Source organism: Podarcis bocagei, assembly GCF_964188305.1.
Source record: "Podarcis bocagei genome assembly, chromosome: 4".
Classification (NCBI taxonomy): Eukaryota; Metazoa; Chordata; class Lepidosauria; order Squamata; family Lacertidae; genus Podarcis; species Podarcis bocagei.
Genome location: NC_138128.1, coordinates 85267508 through 85290347, shown reverse-complemented (window position 1 = coordinate 85290347; position 22840 = coordinate 85267508). Strand labels below are relative to the sequence as shown.

The 22840-nt window shown below is 45.1% G+C and overlaps 2 long non-coding RNA genes across 2 annotated transcripts; one reads left to right on the top strand and one right to left on the bottom strand.

Annotated features, from left to right (window-relative positions):
- The first annotated feature begins 5264 nt into the window (after positions 1-5264).
- On the top strand, positions 5265-8790 carry LOC308585619. Its single transcript, XR_014007544.1, has 2 exons — positions 5265-5483; positions 8287-8790. It is a non-coding gene; the product is annotated as an uncharacterized lncRNA (long non-coding RNA).
- Positions 8158-19037, bottom strand: LOC308585610. Its single transcript, XR_014007534.1, has 3 exons — positions 18945-19037; positions 8960-9122; positions 8158-8289 (listed from the first exon to the last, which is right to left on the bottom strand). It is a non-coding gene; the product is annotated as an uncharacterized lncRNA (long non-coding RNA).
- Between the last annotated feature and the right edge of the window lie 3803 nt (positions 19038-22840).

The following is a 22840-nucleotide window of genomic DNA, read 5'->3' as shown; positions in this document are numbered from 1 at the left end:
GACCTAGCATTTGCTGAAGTTACTCTACATAATGTACTATATATCATTACTACAGCTATTACATTTACTAATAACATAATATTAATAAAAATAATAGCATCAATCATAATAGATGACTGGCTATGTATGGCCTGTTAGCCATGGGGGGAGGTGTCTGCAACTCAGGGTCCATGAGGTGACTTGAGCTAGTTGCTAGAATTTAATGTGCAGCAAGCAGAGAGCACTGTTCTCTTGTTCAGACTAGGGCTGCATAGACACATTTAAAGCATACAGTTTCCCCCAAAGAATCCTGGGAACCAGACTTCCAGGTTAGCGCAATCAGCTAATGGCGGATTCCCTCCGAGCTCTGGAGGGAATCGGCTATGTGGAAGAGGGGTCCTGCCGCCGCGGCGACGCGGGGACCCTCAGAAACCACAGGCGCTGAAGCCTGTGGATGTGATGGCCTGGGATTCCGAGTCTGAGAGTGAACCGGAGGAATCCCAGCCGGCACAGGAGTCCCCGCCTCCAGGGCCGGCTGAACTGGGGCAAGGCCTAGATGCTGAGGAGCCTGCACCTCTGCCAGATCCTCAGGGGCAGGCACCAGGTGAGACCATTCTGGCCCCAGAAGTGCTGGAGGACTCAGTGGCTACAGGTGAGCCTCCCCCGGGGCCCAGTAACCCTTCGGCCTCTCCTGAACTGCAGAGGCTTAGGGCAGAGAGGCGAAGGGAACTGGTCTCTCCCAGGAGGAGTGCTCGCCTTAAGGCCAGGAGAGGCGGGGCTCCTGGGGGCCGGGACCGCCCCCGGCCTTAGAAGGAGATAAAGGTCAGGCAGCCCGGTCCCAGGTTGCGGGAGCAACGTCGTTGTGGAGTACCTGCTTTACCCAGACCTAGATCTGCACTCCCGGTGTGCCTGTTCCTCGCCCGGCTTCCTGCTCCTGACTCTCCGGTGTTCCTGTTCCTCGCCCGGCTGCCCGCTGCTGACCCACCAGTGTTCCTGTTCCCCGCCTGGCTCCCTGCTTCCGCTCTACCAGTGTTCCTGTTACCCACCTGGCTTCCTGCTGCTGCCCTCCCAGCGTTCCTGCTCCCCCGCCCGGCTCCGTTTCGGACCTCGCGTCTCATCTAGTGATCGTCTACCCTGCTAGTGACTCTGGACTGAACTTCGGATACGGTATTAGTACCTTTCCCCCCCGGGACCAGCACAGTGGACTTGGTGACTCGGCGGGCACCATTTGCGCCCCCTCCGACCCGCGAAGAAGCCTTTTTAAAGGCTTCGGAGCGGGGGACGGAGAGCGGTGTGGTGCTGTGAGTAGACTGCTTCTTCTACGGAGTGAAGCCGCAAGCCATGGCTGGAGAGCGCTGACTTCTTTCCTTGATCATTTGGACTACAAAAGTAACAACCCGTGAGTAATACGGAAATCGGAGTTAAAATTTCTTTTAATTGAATTCGGTACGACCGGGGGAGGTGTCAAAAGGAAGTCCGCCTCCCCCCCCCTTGCAGGCAATTTAAAGCAAGAATTGGATAACTAAGGTCGAGAGACTGTCTTTCTCTCTTCGAGTGAAAAAATTTTAATTTCACGACTTGGCTATATAAGTTTTGTGCTGGAGGATTAGAATCGAGCGTGAGAGCCGAAGTGTAACCCCCAGGATCCGGGAGCGATCCGCGAGAGAACCTGTGGAGGATATATATAGAGTTTGACAGCTGTCAAATGAGCTGTCAAAGTCAGGAAATTCTGCTTTTCGCTACTTTTACCGGTTATTTTTGTTACATTGGACTTTAAGCTTTTGAAAATAAAGAAGAAATAAGAACAAAATAACCTGATTGTTGGAGAAAGAACACTAGCAACCAGAATCCCTCTAGAGGGGGTTCTGAGATATTACAATGGATGCAGATGGAAAAATACAGGCAGAGTTGGATAGAGTGTTTCATTTCTTGGGAAAGCCGCAAGAGCAGAGTGAAGTTATGGCTACAAATCTTACAACCTTGAACTCTAAAGTAAACAAATTTGCTGATGCTGTTAAGGACTTGACTCAAGAAAAGTCTGCAGCTGGAAAAGAAGAAACTTGTGTTGTTTTAGAGGAGAGGGAAGGAGGAGCCGAAATGCTGCAGGTGAAAAAGGACAACCAGAGGCCTGTCAAGATGGAATATAAGGAAAGCAAGGTTTGGATGATGAAAATTTGGTGTGAAATGGAGAAGGAAGATTGGGGACTTTTCCCTATGGGGAGTTCGGAAGACCTATGGATTACAAATTTGATAAAGGTGAAAACTGGAGTGTTTGGGACATTTGGGACATTTGTATTTAAAAAGAGTAAGAAGCAGGATCTGGACTCCTTCTTTGAATATGGAGGTCTGGTTGGAAAAAATATAGATCCTAGTGGGTCAAAGCTGCTCCGAGACTTGATGTTCAACATGAAGGACTGCCAACAAAACCGGCTGAGAGGGACTGAAAGAGACTTAAGGGCCTCGGACGTGAGAGATCCAGGCTGAGAACTGATAGACTGAAGGATAATTTCTGGGGATCGAAACTGGGGAAGGGGTGGGGAGTTTTGGAATCCAAAGGGGTATAATTATATGCTTTTATTTGTTAGGTTGTTTTGTAATTATTATAAAAATTGGGAAACTCGTGAAAGGGAACTTGGGTCGACCTTAGAAAAAGGGGTAAATGTTAAGTATTAAAATGAGGTTTAGAAGTTTAAAACTGGTCAATTAAGACGAATTAAGTAAAATGTTAATAAGGGATAATTTGGGGATAAGAACTTGCTGAGTTAATTATTGGAATTGGGATGCAAGAAGGGGAGGTGGGGGAAGTCGGGGGAAGTGGTTAAGAAATTAAGGATTTAAAATTATACTTGTTATTTGTGTGTTGTGTCAGTTTGTAGTTGTTTATGTTTTTGTGTTTGTCTAAAAAAAATGTGAAAACCCTAATAATTATTTTTTTAAAAAAAAGAATCCTGGGAACCATAATTTTTAAGGATTTGTAGCTCTTTCTGAGTGAACTACAGTTCCCAGGATTCTTTGGGGTAAATCATGTGCTTTAAATGTATGGTGTGTGTGCGGCCAAAGGCAGAACATTAGACTCCTAGTGTTTATATTATAGTCCAATCCAGAGGGTTCATACTCCTGCCAATCACTTCGAGGAGGGGCACTATTGTACACCCCTAGTCTTTTCTGTATTCAAAGTGGGTTCTTAGTACAGACTTTTCATAGTAACTCACAGCCTTAGACACTTCAAGCCCCAGAGTCCCTGACAGTAACCTTATCAGAAAACACTGGTAGACCTAATCCACTTGAAGGACTTTGACAAAATTGCAGATTCCCTCTTGTGTAGCAGATCGCTTTAGATAAAAGTTGGATTCCACCCAAAGGCAAGCATTTATTCCCTTATTATTTCATAACTGTGGTAGATTTTACAAGTACCAAATGATAATGGCTGTTCAGTTGATCTTTACAGATGATATTGAAGTAATGGCTGATGGTGAGGAAGATTCAGTTTGGATGATTAATGTCTGTGGCCTCAAACTAAATAAAGACCAAGGACATGTAAGTGAATCATATGAAGGGAGAAAAAGGATGAAAATTCTGAAAGCAAGGAAACAATTTCCCTCTGTTTAAACTGTTAAAGGGCCTCTTCTCCATATTTCCTTTGTTCCATTTCACCTCTGGTCAAAAATTTTTTTGCGGGTCTCTGAAATAACATGAAAACCTGTTTACAAGGGGCAGAATAGTCCAATATAAAGACAGCAAAAAATGCAAACTAAAATCATGTGTGTGTGACAGAGAGAGAGAGAGAGAGAGAGCGCATTAGCATAGAATCATAGAATTGTAGGCCTGGAAAGGACTAGAGGGTCATCTAGAATCATAGAATCATAGAGTTGGAAGGTACCCCAAGGGTCATCTAGTCCAACCCCCTGCAATGCAGGGATCTCAGCTAAAGCATCCTTGACAGATGGCCACTCCACTTCTCACTTTTTTCCAGGGTGACTAGGAACCATTAATGGATTCAGTCAGTTAACCAGCTACAAATCTACCTAATGCTTACCTCTTTCTTTCTTTCTTTCTTTCTTTCTTTCTTTCTTTCTTTCTTTCTTTCCTTCCTTCCTTCCTTCCTTCCTTCTTTCTTTTTCTTATATTTTTATTAGTTTTTCAACATACCATTTTCAACAATAATTAAACATACTTTCATATCTTATACCATTTTTTTTGACTTCCATCAATCACATCTGAAAATTTTCCAATCTATTCACTTAATATACATTTCTTACTTCTACTATTACATTTAAATCTCACAACTAATATCTCTATTCTTTCTCTACTTTGCAATGCTTCATACATTTCTCCTTACAAAACTTCTTGTAGTCCTACTAGCATAATTTGTTGATTACAGTTGCTCTTCAAATAGTTCGTATATTTCTTCCAGTCTTCGGTGAATCTCTGTTCCCGTAGGTTTTGAATCCTTCCTGTCATTTTATCTAATTCTGCGTAGTCCATTTATTTTGTCTGCCATTCTTCTTTCGCCGAACGCTTATCTCTTTCAACACACATTTTACCAGCTTCCTTGCGAGAATATCATGGGGGACTTTGTCAAAAGCCTTACTGAAATCAAGATACACTATGTCCACAGCATTTCCCTGGTCCACCAACTTTGCAATTCTATCATAAAAAGAAATCAGATTGGTCTGGCATGACTTATTTTTGAGAAACCCATGCTGACTCTTAGTAATCATGGCATCCTTTTCTAAATGCTCACAGGCTGACTGTTTAATTATCTGTTCTAGGACCTTCCTTGGACACAACCCCCTGCAACACAGGAATCCTTCAGCCAATGTGGGGCTTGAATCCACAACCCTGAGATTAAGAATCTCATGCTCTACCAACTAAGCCATAATTAAAGGTAAAGGGACCCCTGACCATTAGGTCCAGTCGTAACCGACTCTGGGGTTGCAGCTCTCATCTCACTTTATTGGCCGAGGCATCTGGCATACAGCTTCCAGGTCATGTGGCCAGCAGGACTAAGCCACTTCTGGTGAACCAGAGCAGCGCACGGAAACGCTGTTTACCTTCCTGCCGGAGTTGTACCTATTTATCTACTTGCACTTTGATGTGCTTTCGAACTGCTAGGTTGGCAGGAGCAGGGACCGAGCAATGGGAGCTCACCCCATCGCAGGGATTCGAACCACTGACCTTCTGATTGGCAAATCCTTGGCTCTGTGGTTTAACCCACAGTGCCACCCACGTCCCTGAGCCATAATTACAGCATGCTAAAAGTTGCAAAGTCTATCTAGCCTGCTGCAAAAAGTTTTTCCCCCATCTGCAGTCGTCAACATGGACTTGTAAAAAGCCTTCTGATATCATTTCCCAGGCTCTGGGAAGGGGCGGGACCAGATTCCACTTCCTGTTAGCTCAAAGCCTAGCCTTTTCCCTTTCCACCATTTGGAAAGAGGCCTCAGCAGCCAGCCTGCCAGCTATGAATGCCTCACTCTTCAACGCGATCCTATGCCTGTCAGCTTGTAAGTAAGTCTGTCTACACTGCATTCAGTGAGTTTTATTCTCAGATAAGTGTGCACAGAATTGCAGCCACCGTTAGTTGAACAGCTGGCAGCATGGAGGAGCAACCAGGGGAACGGAAAACAACAGTCCCACTTTCAGGACACCCTTCCTCTGGGGGAAACAAAACCCTATCATCTCTCTCTCCCTCTAGCCTATTTAGCATGTATAAATATTTATTTATTAAACCATAAATATGGAGTGGAGCTGACTGGATGTGAAGCGTGGGTGACAGAAATGGAAGAAGGGAAATCGGGCTCAAAATGTGCTGTTAAAGGTGAATGGGTTCCTTGATGAATTTTACACAAACTACACAGATTTATTAGCACAAGCCTCAACTGACTTACAGTGTGATTCTGCACATGTCTGCTCATTGGGTGATTACCACAGGACTTACCGTATTTTTCGCCCTATAGGACGCACTTTTTCCCCTCCAAAAATGAAGGGGAAATCTGGGTGCGTCCTATGGGGCGAATGCAGGCTCTCGCTCTCCAGGCTTCAGGAAGACATGCAGGACCTCCCGCAGGGATGTCTAGGCTGCGAATAGCAGCCTGCTCCCCGGAGCGCCAGGCACCCTGAAAGCAGAGCGCCCGGTGCTTCGGGAACACATCCGCAGCGTGGGGAGCCCTGCGGGAGGCCCCCGCAGGGCTCCCCACGCTGCAGATAGCAGCCTGCTGCCCGTCAGGTGGGGCGGCCTGAAGCAGAGCGCCCTGCGCGCCGGACAGATATCCGCAGCGTGGGCAGCCCTGCAGGAGTTCCCCGCAGGGCTCCCCACGCTGCAGATAGCAGCCTGCCGCCCGGCGGGCAGGGCGCCCTGAACCAGAGCGCCCCTCGCACCGGGCAGACATGGGCCAGCCCCACAAGCTCGGGGGACAGCAGGGAGGCGCAGCGCCGCCATCCCGCTGTTCCTCGACCTGGTTCAGTTTCCCCGGCCTGCCCTTGGGGGGGAAATAAAGGGGGGGAAATTTCCTTTATTTCCCCCCAAAAAAACTAGGTGCGTCCTATGGGACGGAGCGTCCTATGGGACGAAAAATACGGTACTCCCTGGTGTATAGGAATGTGTCCATGTTCAACTTAATACTCTTGCAAGGTACCGTACCAGACACCGGCTCAGATGTGGACATTTATGTCTTTGCTACTTATTGACTTTTACAGACTCAAAGAACTGTAGAATTGGAAGGGACCATAAGGATCATCTAGTCCAACCCCCTGCGATGCAGGAATATTTTACCCAAAGTGGGGCTTGAAGCAACAACTCTGAGACGAATAGGAGTCTGAGCTATCCCTCCTTCCTCCCAAAGAAGCCCAAAGTGTGGCAAACACCAAAAAGTTAATACAATTTAAAAAAGCTCAGATGCTGCCGATATTAAGTAGCCATCAAAAACCTGGGGATTGTTTCTTTTGAAAAATGTCTTTACCAGGCCCCTACACTTGACGAAACTAGGCACTAGGAAAATGTTCCAGAGTTGGGATGCCATGACAGAGGAGGTCCTCATTGCCATGTGGCTAACCTCAGGTGCCAAGGATTCTTGGGAGTGGAATACAATGGCTGTTCTTTGAAAATATTGTTACATGCCATCCCAGTCTCCAGGTGGTGTGAGGTTCCAAAGTAACCAAGGCCCTTACCCAGGGTTTGTGTTTCCTTTGGAAATAAGGCACAGAGGAGACTGTAGTGTCGTTATGATATATGGTTTATATGCACATATATCCAACTTGAGCCAATGATGGAGGGGCTCACAGCATTACACTCGAGGAGGTTCTTGCTTTTCCCATGGCCTCAGTCTTGGGGAAATCAGCCATGGCCCTCTGTCTCCTTGCTCAACTTGCTGCGTTTAATGGACTGCCATTTTTCCACTCTAGCTTACAGCATCCTCAATAGCAATCCTAAAAACAACTGCCCTCATTCCAACTCTAAAACTCCTTCAAAGACTTTTGTCTTTGTAACTTTGTAACTAATTCTGAGTTGAGAGAGGGACTCCGTCCATTTGCCCTCAGGCATAGAGCCACACATGAGAAGCAGGGTCCAGGAATTAGAAGGGGAGTCCAGGTACCCCACAAACTCATAACAGTATTAAAAAAACAGAAGCAATTTGGATTCGTCTCTTGCATTGATTGAACGCATGGGTTTGAAGGACACAACCTTTGAACAGACATGCTATATACATGAACTTCCACAGTGCAGTCTGCCCTCCCCCGGGCATATCCTCCATCATAATACATTTTAATTTCTTGAGCACCGGTTTGAGACTTTGCCTCTGATTTTACCGTTCCAGCGTTACTTGCTGTTATTTTGTTTTCTGATGTTTAGTATTAGCAGGATTTTTTCTAGTTAGAAATTGTGGTCATTAAAACAAATGTAAGCAGCTTAGGGCATTTGTAATTGCTCAGGCAGGGTATACTATTTCTTAAAGAAACAGATAATAAGCCATCACTAGCAGCTTTTCTAATAATATATCACACATCATACTCTACAAGCTTGGGGTCTTCTTAAGGAAGGAATGTTATATATCTTACTGATGGAATGTGGATTTTGAATGTGAAGAGACTCAGAGACCACAGGCACCTAGAAGACCCACTGCAATCACAGTACTGAATCTGTTGCACAACTGAGTCTGATTTAGTGCTACATAACTCACCTCTTCAGTTACCTGTGCCTCTCATGCAGAAAAGTGGTCCATGCCATAGAAATGGTCCGTTCATTTCTTAAGCAGTCATCACCTGTTCATCATAAATCATTCTACTTATCTTTCTCCCAATTTGTCACAGAACCTGTCAACAACCAGCATAGCATGAATGCTGCAACTTCCTTCCGAGGGCTCTTCACAATTATTTATCTTGATGACGTAAGTGCCTGGTACTGCCTGCACCAGATGTTGGAACTCGGAAGACATGGAGAACCTTTTTCCAGAAGCAGGATTTGAACAAAAGGTCTGATTTAGCAAGAAGAAACAGATTCACCATCAACACTAGGACCCAAGCATTGGATAGCTTATCTTTCTCTCTGGGCAGATCCTTAGTTGCAAACCCCTTCACCATGATGGAAATATGGAGGCTGAACTGTGATGAAAGTTGTTTATATTATCTTATTTCCCCACATGCACAAGCTGTCTAGGGTCACTACCAGACAGTCAGAATTTTGCAGGAAATATTCGAGCACTATCCTGGGAATTTAGATTTGCACAATTAAAGTGGATGAAAGTGCTCTGTCTCCCTTGGGCAACAAATCTACTTTTTACTTATTTTTTAAATAAACTTTTTATGATTGCAAAAGTGCTGGCAAAATGTTCTGAAAAATGTGGAATGAATGAATGTTTAATGGGGAGACATATAAATGCCATGCAAGCAAATCAGAATTAATGCAGGATGAATGCTCATCGCCATATAACATCTCCGCAAACAAATCTGAATGAATTCTCAGTGAAGATGAGACATAGTTTACCCTCCGTATAAGCTCTGTGCAAGCAAATCAGGATGAATGCTCAATAAACAGGTCATCTGAAGGAGCCTCAGATCTTGGAAGAACTTGTAAGATTTGCTGGAGCCACTCAGAAGTGATATAACAAGACAACAAACAATATTCAGAACAGCTAGCTGCTGGTTGTCTGGAAGAGAGAGAGCGAGAGAGGAAGAACAACTTTCAAGGACCCCTTAGAATTTGTAGCTGAAGAGGCAGGAAGAAGGGCACATCCCTAGATGTCCCTATACTAACCTTCTGGAATAGTTCAGAACAATATTTCAAAAGACTAAATTGTTCCTGTGTCCCCAGTTTAACAGTCACCTTGGGCAAAAGCTGTTGGAAAATTCAGAAATGCGTCAGATTGTTTCATGATGCATCTCTAACTTATCTTGGTGGTGGCTATGCAAGAGAAGGTTCCTTGCTTTCATGTGCTTGCTAAATTGTTTCATGAGCACTCAAAAGGCACATGCATTGAGCAGAATAGTAAACCATGAGAAAAGAAAATATTTGCTACAAAGGCTATAGAAAACATTTCTAAGGGCGTGAAATGATGTGACTGGTCATCACTTGTAGGATTGTGATACTGTTGCTCATTCCACTTCCATACAATGACTCCAGGGCCAGTTGGACAAACTTGTGCAGGGAATAGGAGATAGCCTTCCATAGGAGTCAGCTACTAGGGGCGAGGGGGCTTCAGCCCCCACAATAAAATATTTGAGTGAGCCGGCCCCCCACAAAGTTGATGGGCATTCCCATTCTAATAGTGTGTGTTCACTGCATCATGTGATTGATTATGTGGGGCAGGGCTGACCTGGGCACCTACAATATTTTATTCAAGTTGGTTCCCCTGTACGCTTCCATTTCAGCCCTACCCCAGTTGCTGAATCATTTATTTTTCCATAAAGAAAATCAGAAACAGCATGTGGGAAAGGGAGTAGAAATCAAGAATGGAGGCTTGTGTGGTTTAGGGAGGTTCAGTCGAGAATCGGGCCCTCAACTCCCCAAATCTTTCAAACAGACACCTCCTCTTCTAATTCTTCAACTGAAATCCATTGCATAAACTTTCAAAAGCAAGAAAGGCCCTGTTGGATCATGTAGCATCCTGCTCACATAGCAGCCAACCAGAAGCCTGCAAGCAGGACAGGAGCATAGTGGCCCTCCTGCAAAATAGAAAATGCAGGAATCTTAGGAAATGCTTTCAGAGCTTGTCTGCTTCTGAGTTCATCCTGGTTCCATGGCACAAGTAAACTCCAGATCTTCTGAATGCATACATATTGCAGAAAGACTGGTTAATCCCTTAAAGCTAATCATTTCCTTCTTTGGTTTATGGAAAACATTTGAAGACATTTTGTCCCTAATTCTCTGTGGAGGACTTCTGTTCCTGATTTTAGAGGCGCACAGCATGAGAGAGGTATCGGGAATAGTGCAAGCCAGAGCAGTGTCATCACCCTGTGTGAAATGCGAAGCCGGTTTTAAATTGGGCAGGAAAGGGAGAGGAAGCCAAGCAGCAGTGGAAGCAGACAGAGGCCAAGTCAGACCTGGAGCCCAAGCGTGCTCTGCAGAGCTTGGTTTTCATTCCCTATCAGGAAAAGTCGAAAGAAAACAGCTGACTATGGAGTAAAATCAGAATTGGCTGGGCCGCTTTGGTAGATCCTTAGCAGGAAGGATCCTTCCACCATGCCTATGGCTGTTCTTTATGCAGCTTACCTCCTCTGCACTTCAATTTAAGGTTCCTAGAATTGCCAGCCAGCAGGTCAAGGGGGATAAACTTTCACCAGAAAGAGAGGGCAAGATCTCAGCTGAGGCTAGTCATACAGCTTTCCTTAGCAGCAGCAAGAGTTTCCAAGAGAGTCTTCCAGAGACGGCAGATGAAAAGAGGCCATTGTGTGTGGCTTTTTCTATGAAGAGCAGAAACTCGCCGGAGATTTGGGGCTCAGTGAATTTGAAATTTTCTTAAACTGTGAAACACGAGTCCTTTAATTTTTCAGGAATGCTTCAAGGGGGCAACAAATCAGCTCTACAGGATTCTCAGTTAACCATAAATCATTTTCTTAGCGTGCAATGAAGGCCAGTGTCTGCTCCTTACCCTGAGCTGCAACCAAAGTAACACATGTTGCATACAAAAGGGTTGTAACAAAACTCAGGTGATTCCAAACCACTCCACAATGCAAAAAGCATTGATGTGGCCTTACTTCAGGGTTCTTGCACATTTTGCAGTCCATTGTACAGAGTTAACTTGGAATTTAAATATAGACATCCTGCTTTTCAGAATTGTGAGAGCAGAAGAACTCCTACCTTGGCCGTAGTCTGTTAGATTTTCAGAGATTGCACTGCAGGACAAAATCACTATACTATCAGGCAAACAAACTATATAGAGAGATAGTATCATTCTTGGTGTCCATTGTGTGGGAGACAGCAGAGGACGCAACAAATAAAACATCAACTGTGAAACACCACGACAGGCTCAAGCTAAGTGGGATGCTTTCACCACAATAACTATATCCATTAGCTTGCATTTTTCATCTATATACCAGCAATCAGAAATGCTAGCAGCCAGGTCATTGTACAGAAAGAAATGGAAATTGGAAAACTGGAAAGCTGGCCTCACAGGAAAGTAGGGAAGAACACAGATTAGAGTAGGATGAATTCTGAAAAAGGAGCCTGCCCAAATCAAAGCAGTGGTTTGTTCAACTGGACATTGAAAGCTGCATTCCTAGGGATACTTGACTGGGAATGTTGTTGGTGTTTAGTAGACCCCTTTAAATGCAGTGAGATTTACTGCCATGTAAACATGCATCAGACTGCACTGTAAAAATAATGAAATGTAGAAAACTTGAAACAGGTTTCCTGTGTTTTGCAACACAGTAAATTTGTCAGTTCATACTTCATTTCAAATGTAGAAATCACCCAGAGGTGGTTGCTATCTGCATGCATTGAAAAGCTGTGATGGAGAGAGCCTGGGGCTGCTGACACTGTTTCTAGAACCTTCCTTTTAAGCATCATCATATGTATCAAGTAGAAATGTCAAGTTGTTAGAATTCCAGCAACGAATACTATATGACCCAATAGTCTTGGTGTGAATATTGTTATTGACTCTTTACTTCTCTGAATAGCAAGAAGACCAAGCGTACCACAGGTTTTAGTTTCCTTTGGATGAGAGAGCACTGGGGACTTGTGTTGTCTTTAGAATATCTGTATACAGTGGTACCTTGCTTTAAGAGCAGCTTAGTTTATGAATGCTGCAAACCTGGAAGTAGGTGTTTTGGTTTGTGAACTTTGCCTTGGAATAAGAACAAGTTTGGCTTCCTGTTGAGTGTAAATTGAGTCCCCCACTGCTATGGGAAAGCATGCCTTGGTTTAAGAACACTTTGGTTTAAGAACAGACTTCTGGAACGGATTAAGTTCATAAACCAAGATACCACTGTATATGTGTGTACATGTGTGCAGTTGTGCATTTATTTACTAGCATCAACTGCTGGTTTTTAAGCAGAAATTGGATGGCCATCTGTTCCGTATGATCTAGCTGAGATTCCTGCATTGCAGGGGGTTGGATAATAATAATAATAATAATAATAATAATAATAATAATAATAATAATAATAATTTATTATTTGTACCCCACCCATCTGGCTGGGTTTCCCCAGCCACTCTGGGCGGCTTCCATAGAAACCAAAAATACACTAAAATATCACAGATTAAAAACTTCCCTGAACAGGGCTGCCTTAAGATGTCTTCTGAATGTCAGGTAGTTATTTATCGCTTTGACATCTGATGGGAGGGCGTTCCACAGGGCGGGCGCCAATACCGAGAAGGCCCTCTGCCTGGTTCCCTGTAGCTTTGCTTCTCACAATGAGGGAACCGCCAGAAGGCCCTCGGCGCTGGACCTCAGCGTCCGGGCAGAATGATGGGGACGCTCCTTCAGGTATACTGGACCAAGGCCGTTTAGGGCTTTAAAGGTCAACACCAGCACTTTGAATTGTCCTCGGAAACGTACTGGGAGCCAATGTAGGTCTTTCAAGACCGGTGTTATGTGGTCTCGGTGGCCGCCCCCAGTCACCAGTCTAGCTGCCGCATTCTGGATTAGTTGTAGTTTCTGAGTCACCTTCAAAGGTAGCCCCACGTAGAGCGCATTGCAGTAGTCCAAGCGGGAGATAACTAGAGCATGCACCACTCTGGCAAGACAGTCTGCGGGCAGGTAGGGTCTCAGCCTGCGTACCAGGTGGAGTTGGTAGACAGCTGCCCTGGATACAGAATTGACCTGCACCTCCATGGACAGCTGTGAGTCCAAAATGACTCCCAGGCTGCGCACCTGGTCCTTCAGGGGCACCGTTACCCTATTCAGAACCAGGGAGTCCTCCACACCAGCCCACCCCGTCCCCCAAAAACAGTGCTTCTGTCTTGTCAGGATTCAACTTCAATCCATTAGCTGCCATCCATCCTCCAACCGCCTCCAGGCACTCACACAGGACCTTCACCGCCTTCACTGGTTCTGATTTGAAAGAGAGGTAGAGCTGGGTATCATCTGCATATTGATGGACACCCAGTCCAAACCCCCTGATGATCTCTCCCAGCGGCTTCATATAGATGTTAAAAAGCATGGGGAAGAGGACGGAACCCTGAGGCACCCCACAAGTGAGGGCCCAGGGGTCTGAACACTCATCCCCCACCACCACTTTCTGAACACGGCCCAGGAGGAAGGAGCGAAACCACTGTATAACAGTGCCCCCAGCTCCCAGCCCCTCTAGACGGTCCAGAAGAATGTTATGGTCGATTGTATCAAAGGCCGCTGAGAGATCCAGCAGAACTAGGAAACAACTCTCACCTTTGTCCCTAGCTCGCCGGAGATCATCAACCAGCACGACCAAGGCAGTTTCAGTCCGATGATGAGGCCTGAATCCCGACTGGAAGGGATCCAAATGGTCCGCATCCTCCAGGCGTGCCTGGAGTTGTTCAGCAACCATGCGCTCAATCACCTTGCCCAAGAATGGAAGATTTGAGACTGGGCGATAGTTGGCCATACTGGCCGGGTCTAAAGATGGTTTTTTAAGAAGCGGTTTAATGACCGCCTCTTTCAGCGGATCTGGGAATGTACCCTCACAGAGGGAAGCATTCACCACCCCGCAGAGCCCATCGCCCAGCCCTTCCCGGCTTGCTTTTATTAGCCAGGATGTGCAAGGATCAAGGAGACAGGTGGTTGGTTTCACGCGTCCAAGCAGCCTGTCCACATCCTCGGGGGTAACGGATTAAAATTGATTCCATGCAACTTGACCAGACAGAGCTCTAGCACTCTCCCGCCCCAGCCCTGCTCCCACGGTGGTATCTAGCTCCTTCCGAATACGAGTGATTTTATCTGCAAAAAACTTTGCAAAATCGTTGCAGGAGATCTTGGGGTCTTTACAAGGCCCCGGTGGTAAAGGTGGTTCCGTTAAATTGTGAACCACCTGAAAGAGTCTCCTGCTACTATTTTCTGCAGATGCAATAGAGGCGGTGAAGAAAGTCTTCTTCGCCGTCGCTATCACCACTTGGTAGGCTCAACGTTGAGCTCTAACCTGTGTCCGGTCAGATTCGGAGTGAGTTTTCTGCCACCGACGCTCTAGCCGTCTCAGCGATTGTTTCATTGCCCTCAGCTCCGAAGAAAACCACGGGGCTGTCCGGGCTCCATGCAATCGGAGAGGGCGCTCCGGAAGCAGACAGTCGATAGCCCTGGTTAACTCCGCATTCCAGCGGGCCACCAGGGAATCAGCTGAAAGGCCATCAACTTGGGATAAAACATCCCCTACCACTCTCTGGAAACCATTTGGATCCATTAAGTGGCGGGGGCAGACCATCCGAATTGGTCCCACCTCCCTGCAGAGGGGAAGGGTCACGGAGAAGTCCAGTTGCACCAGGAAGTGATCTGACCATGACACTTCTTTTGTTTCACTTTTTCTTAGTGTCAGATCACCCACGTCACTAGAGGTGAACACCAGGTCTAAGGCATGTCCATGACTATGAGTTGGGCCAAACTTATTCAGGGACAGCCCCATGGAGGCCATGCTTTCCATGAAGTCCCTTGCAGCCCCTTGTAAGGTTGTGTCGGCATGGATGTTAAAATCCCCTAGGACAACCAAACTAGGTGTCTCCAGGAGAAAATCCGCCGTGACCTGAAGCAGCTCGGACAGGGAATCCTCAGTGCAGCAGGGAGGTCGGTACACCAAAAGGAATCCTGTACTGCCCTGCCCCTATTGCCCAACTTCCAGAACATGCACTCAGAAAACTGGATCTTCCCAGTAGGACGCCTGGTGCAAGCTAGTGACTTCCTAAAAATCACTGCAACCCCCCCTCCCCACCTACATGACCTGGGTTGCTGTGCGTAAGAGAAACCTGGTGGACAAGCAGCGGCAAGGACAGGCCCATCTGCTTCCTCCATCCAGGTCTCTGTCACACATGCCAGGTCTAGATGACCCTCGGGGTCTCTTCCACAAGAATGCAAATTTATTATAACGGCAGATAAATAGAATATCTCGTAGGAACCCACCCACAAAAACCTGTGCTTCTTTGGGAGGAGGGGTGGGGTATAAATTTAATAAATAAAGAATTAAAAGATGGCAGGAGTCTTTAGTACGTGCCAGAAAAAAAGGCTGCATACACATCATGCCTTTAAAGCACATCCCCCAAAGAATCTTGGAAACAGTAGTTTTTTACGGGTGCTGGGAAATGTAGCTCTGTGAGGGATAAACAACAGTTCCCATGATTATTTTAGGATGTGTTTGTTTTCAATGTCCTTTAAATGTACGATATGTACGCACGCAAGGTTGGTATCTAAGGGGAAAATAACCTGAGGTTGTAGCTTTGCCTTCTTTGGAATGGCTATTTGGGAAGGTATTCTGTTGATTTTGATTTTGGTTGATTCCTGAGTCACACTCTTTGTTGATTTGTGCTCAGAGTTTGAGCTTATATATTTTACCACAATACATAAGCATTATTAATCCAATAAGACTCAGAGCCTAGCTGGATCCACGTGACAATGCTATCTCGTATAACTCCAAAATATTTACCCTCATCCCCGGAGGGTTATGTCCACACTTCATGCCACAGAAGACTCTCTGCGCCATATGGATGTCTATAATTCCTGTCTTTAGAAGTTTTTACTCAGAAAAAAAACTTAACAAAGCTAAAATACAAAACATAGCCAGCTGTAACATCCGGCAGAGTGAGGTAATTCACCTCAAGCAGCAGATTTTAGGAGACCATTAAAAGGCAGAAAATTTATTGTTACATAGCAAATAAATATAACAATAAAATTATTTGCTAAATTTGTTAAATTTCTGGGTTGGGGATTCCACAGCTCTCCAGATACTGGGCTCCAACTCCCATCAGCCCCAGCCAGCAGGGCCTGAGGTCAGAGATGATGAGAGCTGTAGTCCAACAACATCTGGAGGGCTACAGGTTCCCCATCACTGAAACAGAAAGACAAGGCAAACAAGAAATAAGATGGGTTTAAATTTTTAAAGAATAGAAGGGACTTTCAAAAATCCTCAAGCTTGAACCAAGTGTTTGCTTCAGATGGTCACTTCACAACTTTAACTTTTTGATCTGTGACTTGTTTCACTTCTTGAATCATCTCCGAGTATGCCTTTAGTCCTTTCCCTCAGAACTGTGACATCCAGTGCTATTTTTCTAGAAGAATAAATGCCGGCACTCACTGTGAACACCTCCCTCATTCTCTTTGAATGGTAATGGTGCCCACCTGATAGGTTCCAGAACTGAGTTCCAGCAAGTTCCAGCTGTAAAAAAATCTTGTTACATCCCATTACCTATAAAAGAACAGAAGGGTTTTGCTTAGATTTTAGCCTTCTGCATTCGGTGAGGGCCTAAATTCACCTCATGCAGTTGTGCTTTTTGCTTCTTCAAAAACCTCCATATGTATATGTATTATTTATACCAGTGTGCAAACTAAATGCTCTGTGAGTGCCTTACACTCCTTGTCAAAAACTGTGAGGAATATCTGTGAATCCCTCCTTTCTGACCATTGGCTAAATGTTACCAAACTATTGGCATTGTGTCATATTTGAAGACCGACATAGTTCCACTGACATTACAGAAGGGGTGAAGTGTTGTGAAGGTCATTAGAAAGAAAGTGTCCTCTCATTAAATCTGCTATTATGTCATCCTGCAGCAAGAAAAGGCAGCTTTGCAACCAGGCTACCTTCAAATGCTGAGGCTGGAATTGAAAATAAGTTGTCACCAGGGAACCTCAAACACACACTGTCCTCTAGATTGCTTTGGCACATGACTGACAAGTGCACCTTGTCGTTGGGCTGGTCTTATGTATACAGTAAGTCCCCAACTTACGTGGTGGTTACGTCCCGGGGATTACGCTGAAAGCAAAAATCGTGTACAGTGGTACCTCGGGTTACATACGCTTCAGGTTACAGACTCCACTAACCCAGAAATAGTGCTTCAGGTTAAGAACTTTGCTTCAGGGTGAGAACAGAAATCGTGCTCTGGCGGCATGGCAGCAGCAGGAGGCCCCATTAGCTAAAGTGGTGTTTCAGGTTAAGAACAGTTTCAGGTTAAGTACGGACCTCCGGAACAAATTAAGTACTTAACCTGAGGTACCACTGTATAGTCAAAACACACTACATTCAATGGTTGGTGGAATAGCCAAAGTTTCTCCAAAACCCCACCACTTTTCACTCCACCTTTTTGGGGGAGGGGCACATATGTAAAGCTGAATGCACACAAGTTAAATGCACATACTGAACATTTACTGAACTTAACTAGGCATCGGTTGTTTGAACTTGTCTCAGCTCACTACATTCCTGAAACTGCAGGTCCCGGTACAACCTATATCTGACTAGAAATATTAACGAAGTACAGTTCTTAGGATTCTTTGGGGAAATGGGTGAGGTGTACACAGCCAAAATGTTTATCTGAAAAGAATATGAGTTCTGTACAAGATGATTGGATGGGAGCTTATGACTGTGTCAGTACTAGGTCTGCCATAATTGGGAGCCAGGACCATCTTTAGCCACCAAGAATAGATCCCTGTTCGCTAAGTAAGCAAATCTGAATTAGAGGAGTAGGGGTGGGGGTTATTTAGCCCACTTTTGTCTGATTTCATTGTGTGGCTGGTCTCCCTGCAGTCCCCTGCCCTTCCTTTAGTAGAGCAAGATAGTGGTGGTTATCAAGCTGAAACTCTGCCCAGTGTCCCCCCAAGTCCAAGACCCCACTGAATGTTCCTGACATTGTGAAAAAAATGTGAAAGGGTAATGAACTCAAAGTACTGGCTGCCATTCAACTTACATTTACATTATCCTTTTTGGGAAAACACAGTAACCACCTGATTCATCTATCAGTTCTAAAATCAAAAGTGTTATTTACAAGGTGTGAACCTTAGTAGATAAAATTAATGGAGAAGATTAGTACAGTTAATTGGTAGATTAAGCAACCAAAGTTTTAGTTGATTAATTGGTTGAGGTAGTTTTAATCATCAAGGACAATTTTTAATCAGCGCGGTTATGATTTAAAGACTATTATTTTTGGAAGCCATTTTCTTCATGTGCTATTGTAATAGAAAATAAATGGGGAAGTAATAAAATGTAGCTTCTGTTTTGTTAAATTATAAGTTACCTTGCATTTCTTTCAATAGCTCAAACCAGAATTAATATTAAAATATGGTAATGTGCACATTTGTTTACACTTAATTGATTGGTTAGACAATCAATAATCAGATAAAAAACTTTTAAATGACTGACAGCCATAATGCTGTATGGTCAAAATGATCAAGTCCGCTTAATATTTCCTCTTTCAAAATGAGTGTTTCCCACTAACAACCAACCCCCAAAAAATGTACTTGGGTGAAACTGCAGGGAAGATTTTCTTATTGACTTAAGAGGGAGTATCCAAATAACGAAAGAATCCTGCTATGCTGCCTATTTCTACACACATGAACTCTCACAGATCTTGGTACACAAATACTCACAGGAATTAACGGTGGATTAGAAAACCAGTGTGCTTAGTCAGAACCTGGCCTGTTAATTCCTTGGTTCTGTCGCAAAAGATCTTAGGTTCCCAGTGTAGTCAGAAATGATTTGCCCCTCCATCGCCATAGCAATAAAAGCAGAAGATTCTTTGGGTGTCACAAAGGGAGAGTCAGTGGTTGAATGAGACTTTGAAGCCCTTTCTCTATAGCTCTCTTAACAGCCATGCCTTCTTCATTACTAGTGTTATATAACTAGTGATATATATATATATATATATATATATATATATATATATATATATATATATATGCTTTCGTAGATTTTCACGGGTACAGGAATGTAGGTTTTGGTGTCTTCGGGTGTCTTCCCGTGTAAGAGTTGGGGTGTCTAGGCGACGTTTCGACGAGGTCTCACTCGTCATCTTCAGGCTGGTGCTTTCGGCTTCTTGTTACTGGAACAGAGCAGGATCTCAGTGTTTGAGTTCCTATAAATACTGTTGAGGGGGTGTGGTGCAGAGAAGATATATATATATATATATATACATACACACACACACACACACACACACACACACACACATACATACACACACACACACACCGTATTTTTCGCTCTATAACACGCACCCAACCATAACATGCATGTAGTTTTTAGAGGAGGAAAACAAGAAAAAAAAAATTCTAAACGAAACAGTGGATGTATGATTTTTGTGGTTCATGCTGTGGCCACAGACATGTGATCTGACAGTGAGTTTGGAGTAGCCCAATGCAAAAATCCTGAGGATCCATGTGGATCCATACTTTGTAACCACGTTTTTGCACCACTGCGGCCCCAGGCAACAGTGGGTGCGTGATTTTTTTGGTTCAAGATGTAGCCATGGACATGCTATGTGATCTGATGGTGAATTTGGGGTGACCCAGTGCAAAAATCCTGAGGATCCATGTGGATCCGTGCTTTGTAACCACGTTTTAAGTGGGGAGGGAAGGAAAAGCACTCAAGGGACAAAGAGCACGTGTGGGGTGGGTGGAGAAGGATGCTGCTAATAATGCAGAAGAGGGGCTTAAGGGGAGAAGGCTCCTCTCCCCTCCCACTTTGCTCCTTTAAAGCAAGCAGGCTCTGCTTTTCTCCTTCCTCCCCGCTCATCCCCGGTTTAGCAAGCTGAAAAACTTTGCTGCTATGTAGCGAGCTGAGTGGGGAGGAGAGAGGGACAGAGAGCCTGCTTGCTTTAAAGAAGCCAACCGGACAGGAGCCGCTTACACTCGTGTAGGCGGCTCCTCTCCTCTCCTGCTTTGCTCCTTTAAAGAAGCAGGCTCTCTGTCCATCTCTCCTCCCCACTCAGCGGCTCTTCTCCCGCTTTGCTGTTTCAAAGCAAGCCACGGAGGAGGGAAGGAAGGGGAACCATGGATCCTCTGCTCACGACTGCACCAGATCCCCCCGCCACCCGTAGGCATTCGCTCCATAACACGCACAGACAATTCCCCTTTCTTTCTAGGAGGAAAAAAGTGAGTGTTATGGTGCAAAAAATACGGTGTGTGTGTGTGTGTGTGTGTGTGTATTATAAAATAAATGTTCATAAATAGTATGGGAGAGCAATCCTGAAACCATTTTGACTCCCCCAAATTGACCTCAAATTTTTCTCTGCAAGGCGGCAGGAAATGGGAAAGCCTCTCCATTGTCTTTTGCTTACCTGTCTTTAGGGCATCTTTGTGTATTAAAAGGCTGAGCCTGTGACCTGGATTCAGGAGTTAAAGAATGGCCAGGCTGCCCAAGTAAGCAATCACTGGCCATTGTCAGGTATTCTGGCAGACAGGATTTATGTTGTAGATCACCTTCTTCTGTGATGTATGTATGATGTTTTGGGGGGTGGCCTTGAGCTACAGGGTGGGCAGTTTCAATAGTCTATAAAAGGGCTTGCACACCATGGTTCTGGGTTCCTCCTCCGTCCTGCACGTGGTGAGTGAGGACCCTGTTGCAACAGTTTAATAAAGATCAGGCTTACTAGCTGCTTTGCTTCTCAATATTCACTGGCTGGCCTCTGTTATTTTCTCCTACCAATAGGGAACCCACTTAAGGACTATGCAGGCTCTTGGATACCCCATAAGGGAAAAGGAGCCAATTTTTTCTACATCACTAGGTTGTCTTATAGTGCAATCCTATACCTGTCTACGCAGAGGCAAACTCAATTCAATTTAATGGGGCATATGTCCCAACTATATTTGTATAAGACTGCGGCTTTTGTCACTGTTTCTGATTAATGAAAATAGGTTGGTTTGTTGGTTGGTTTTTTGAAGTATATGAGGTTTCTTATCTCTTTTAATATCTGTCTAGGTATTTGGGCAACTGCATCTTACTTTGCAGATGCTCATGGTACCTATGTCCTCCTCAGTATCGGGTCACCTGATTTTCAAGCAACACATTTAGCATCACATAAAGTTCAGCCCACAGTTATACATCTTTTGTTTTCGTTATTGAAACCTGGGGTGTTCTTTTGTAAATGTTTAATTTTCCATAAAAGCAAAATCCATTTATTTTCTGCCTTCATTTCTCTTTCGCAGAATTGGCTTTTCCCCTTTCTTGAAACAAGAGCTGAGAGAAAAATCTAGAATTAAAAAGGCAAAGGGACTTCAGTGCTATCTATCGTATATCTTCTCGTTTCCTAGAAGGGAAAAGCAATAGCTAATTGTTACAAATACTTCCGAAAATTTTAGGGTATGTCTCTGAGTCATAGTGCAAATATTCATGGTACATGATTTTTTCAAAGGAAATGTCAGGATAATGTGTGAATTTCTTACTAACTGCCTGCATAGCTGGGGTAGGTGTGGCCTCATTTAAATACAGGAGCAGAGAGAGAGAGAGAGAGAGAGAGAGAGAGAGAGAGAGAGAGAGAGTATATTCTTACTCCCTGCATGAATGAATTTAATTTTGCTTAAAGGTGTTAGATGATACACAGTGAGGAAGGTGAAAGAGTGGTCACATTAGGGCTGATTCCATTGTTTTCCCTAATTGCATCTTTAAGAGGGAGCAAATTTGTCTGGAAGGAGCTGTGAAACCCAGTGTCTCCGTTTTTGAACCACAGCTCTGCATGTGCCTCAGAGGGAACACAGGGTTGGTGTGCTCCACAGCTCTGCATGTGCCTCAGAGGGAACACAGGGTTGGTGTGAAAAGCACGTCTCCCAGATCATGTTCTCCCATCTTCTCACCATAACATGTAGTTATGGAAATGTGTGAAGTGGTATCTTCATGGACTGTATTTCCTAACAGCTGCTGTGGGTCTGGCACTCTCATGAAACAGTCTATGTAATATTACATGGAGAGGAGGGGAAACCCAGTACTTGGTGGCCATTTTCAGCTGCAATCCATTTTGTTGTCACCTCTAAGACCTGTTCCAAGTGGGAATCAGGAACTTCCTGGCACTGGTGGAGGAAGAGGAGTGCGGGGGGAGCACACCACCCCCAGCAGCACGATCCCGGTGGGGTGCCATCACGGCTCCCTCCCCCCCCCCGTGCTGGGCGCCATGCCCCCAAAGGTGGCATGCCATGCTCCCAGGACATGCACCAGCCCCGCCCCCACCTGCTCTCCTCTCCCCCCCCCGGTGCCAGAGCATGAAGCTCCGCCACTGCTTCCTGGTACCTACGGGACCGCCTCTCCTGGTATGCCCCGTGGAGGACCTTAAGGTCCACAAATGACAACATTTTGGAGGTCCCAGGTCGCAGGTTGGTTAGATTGGTCTCAACTAGGGCCAAGGCCTTTTCAGTATTGGCCCAAACTTGGTGGAATGCTCTGTCACAAGAGACTAGGGTCCTGCAGGACTTGACCTCTGTCTTGCAGGCCCTGCAGAAAGATATGCTCCGCCTGGCCTTTGGTTTGGACTCAATCTGACCCTTATGTGTGTGTC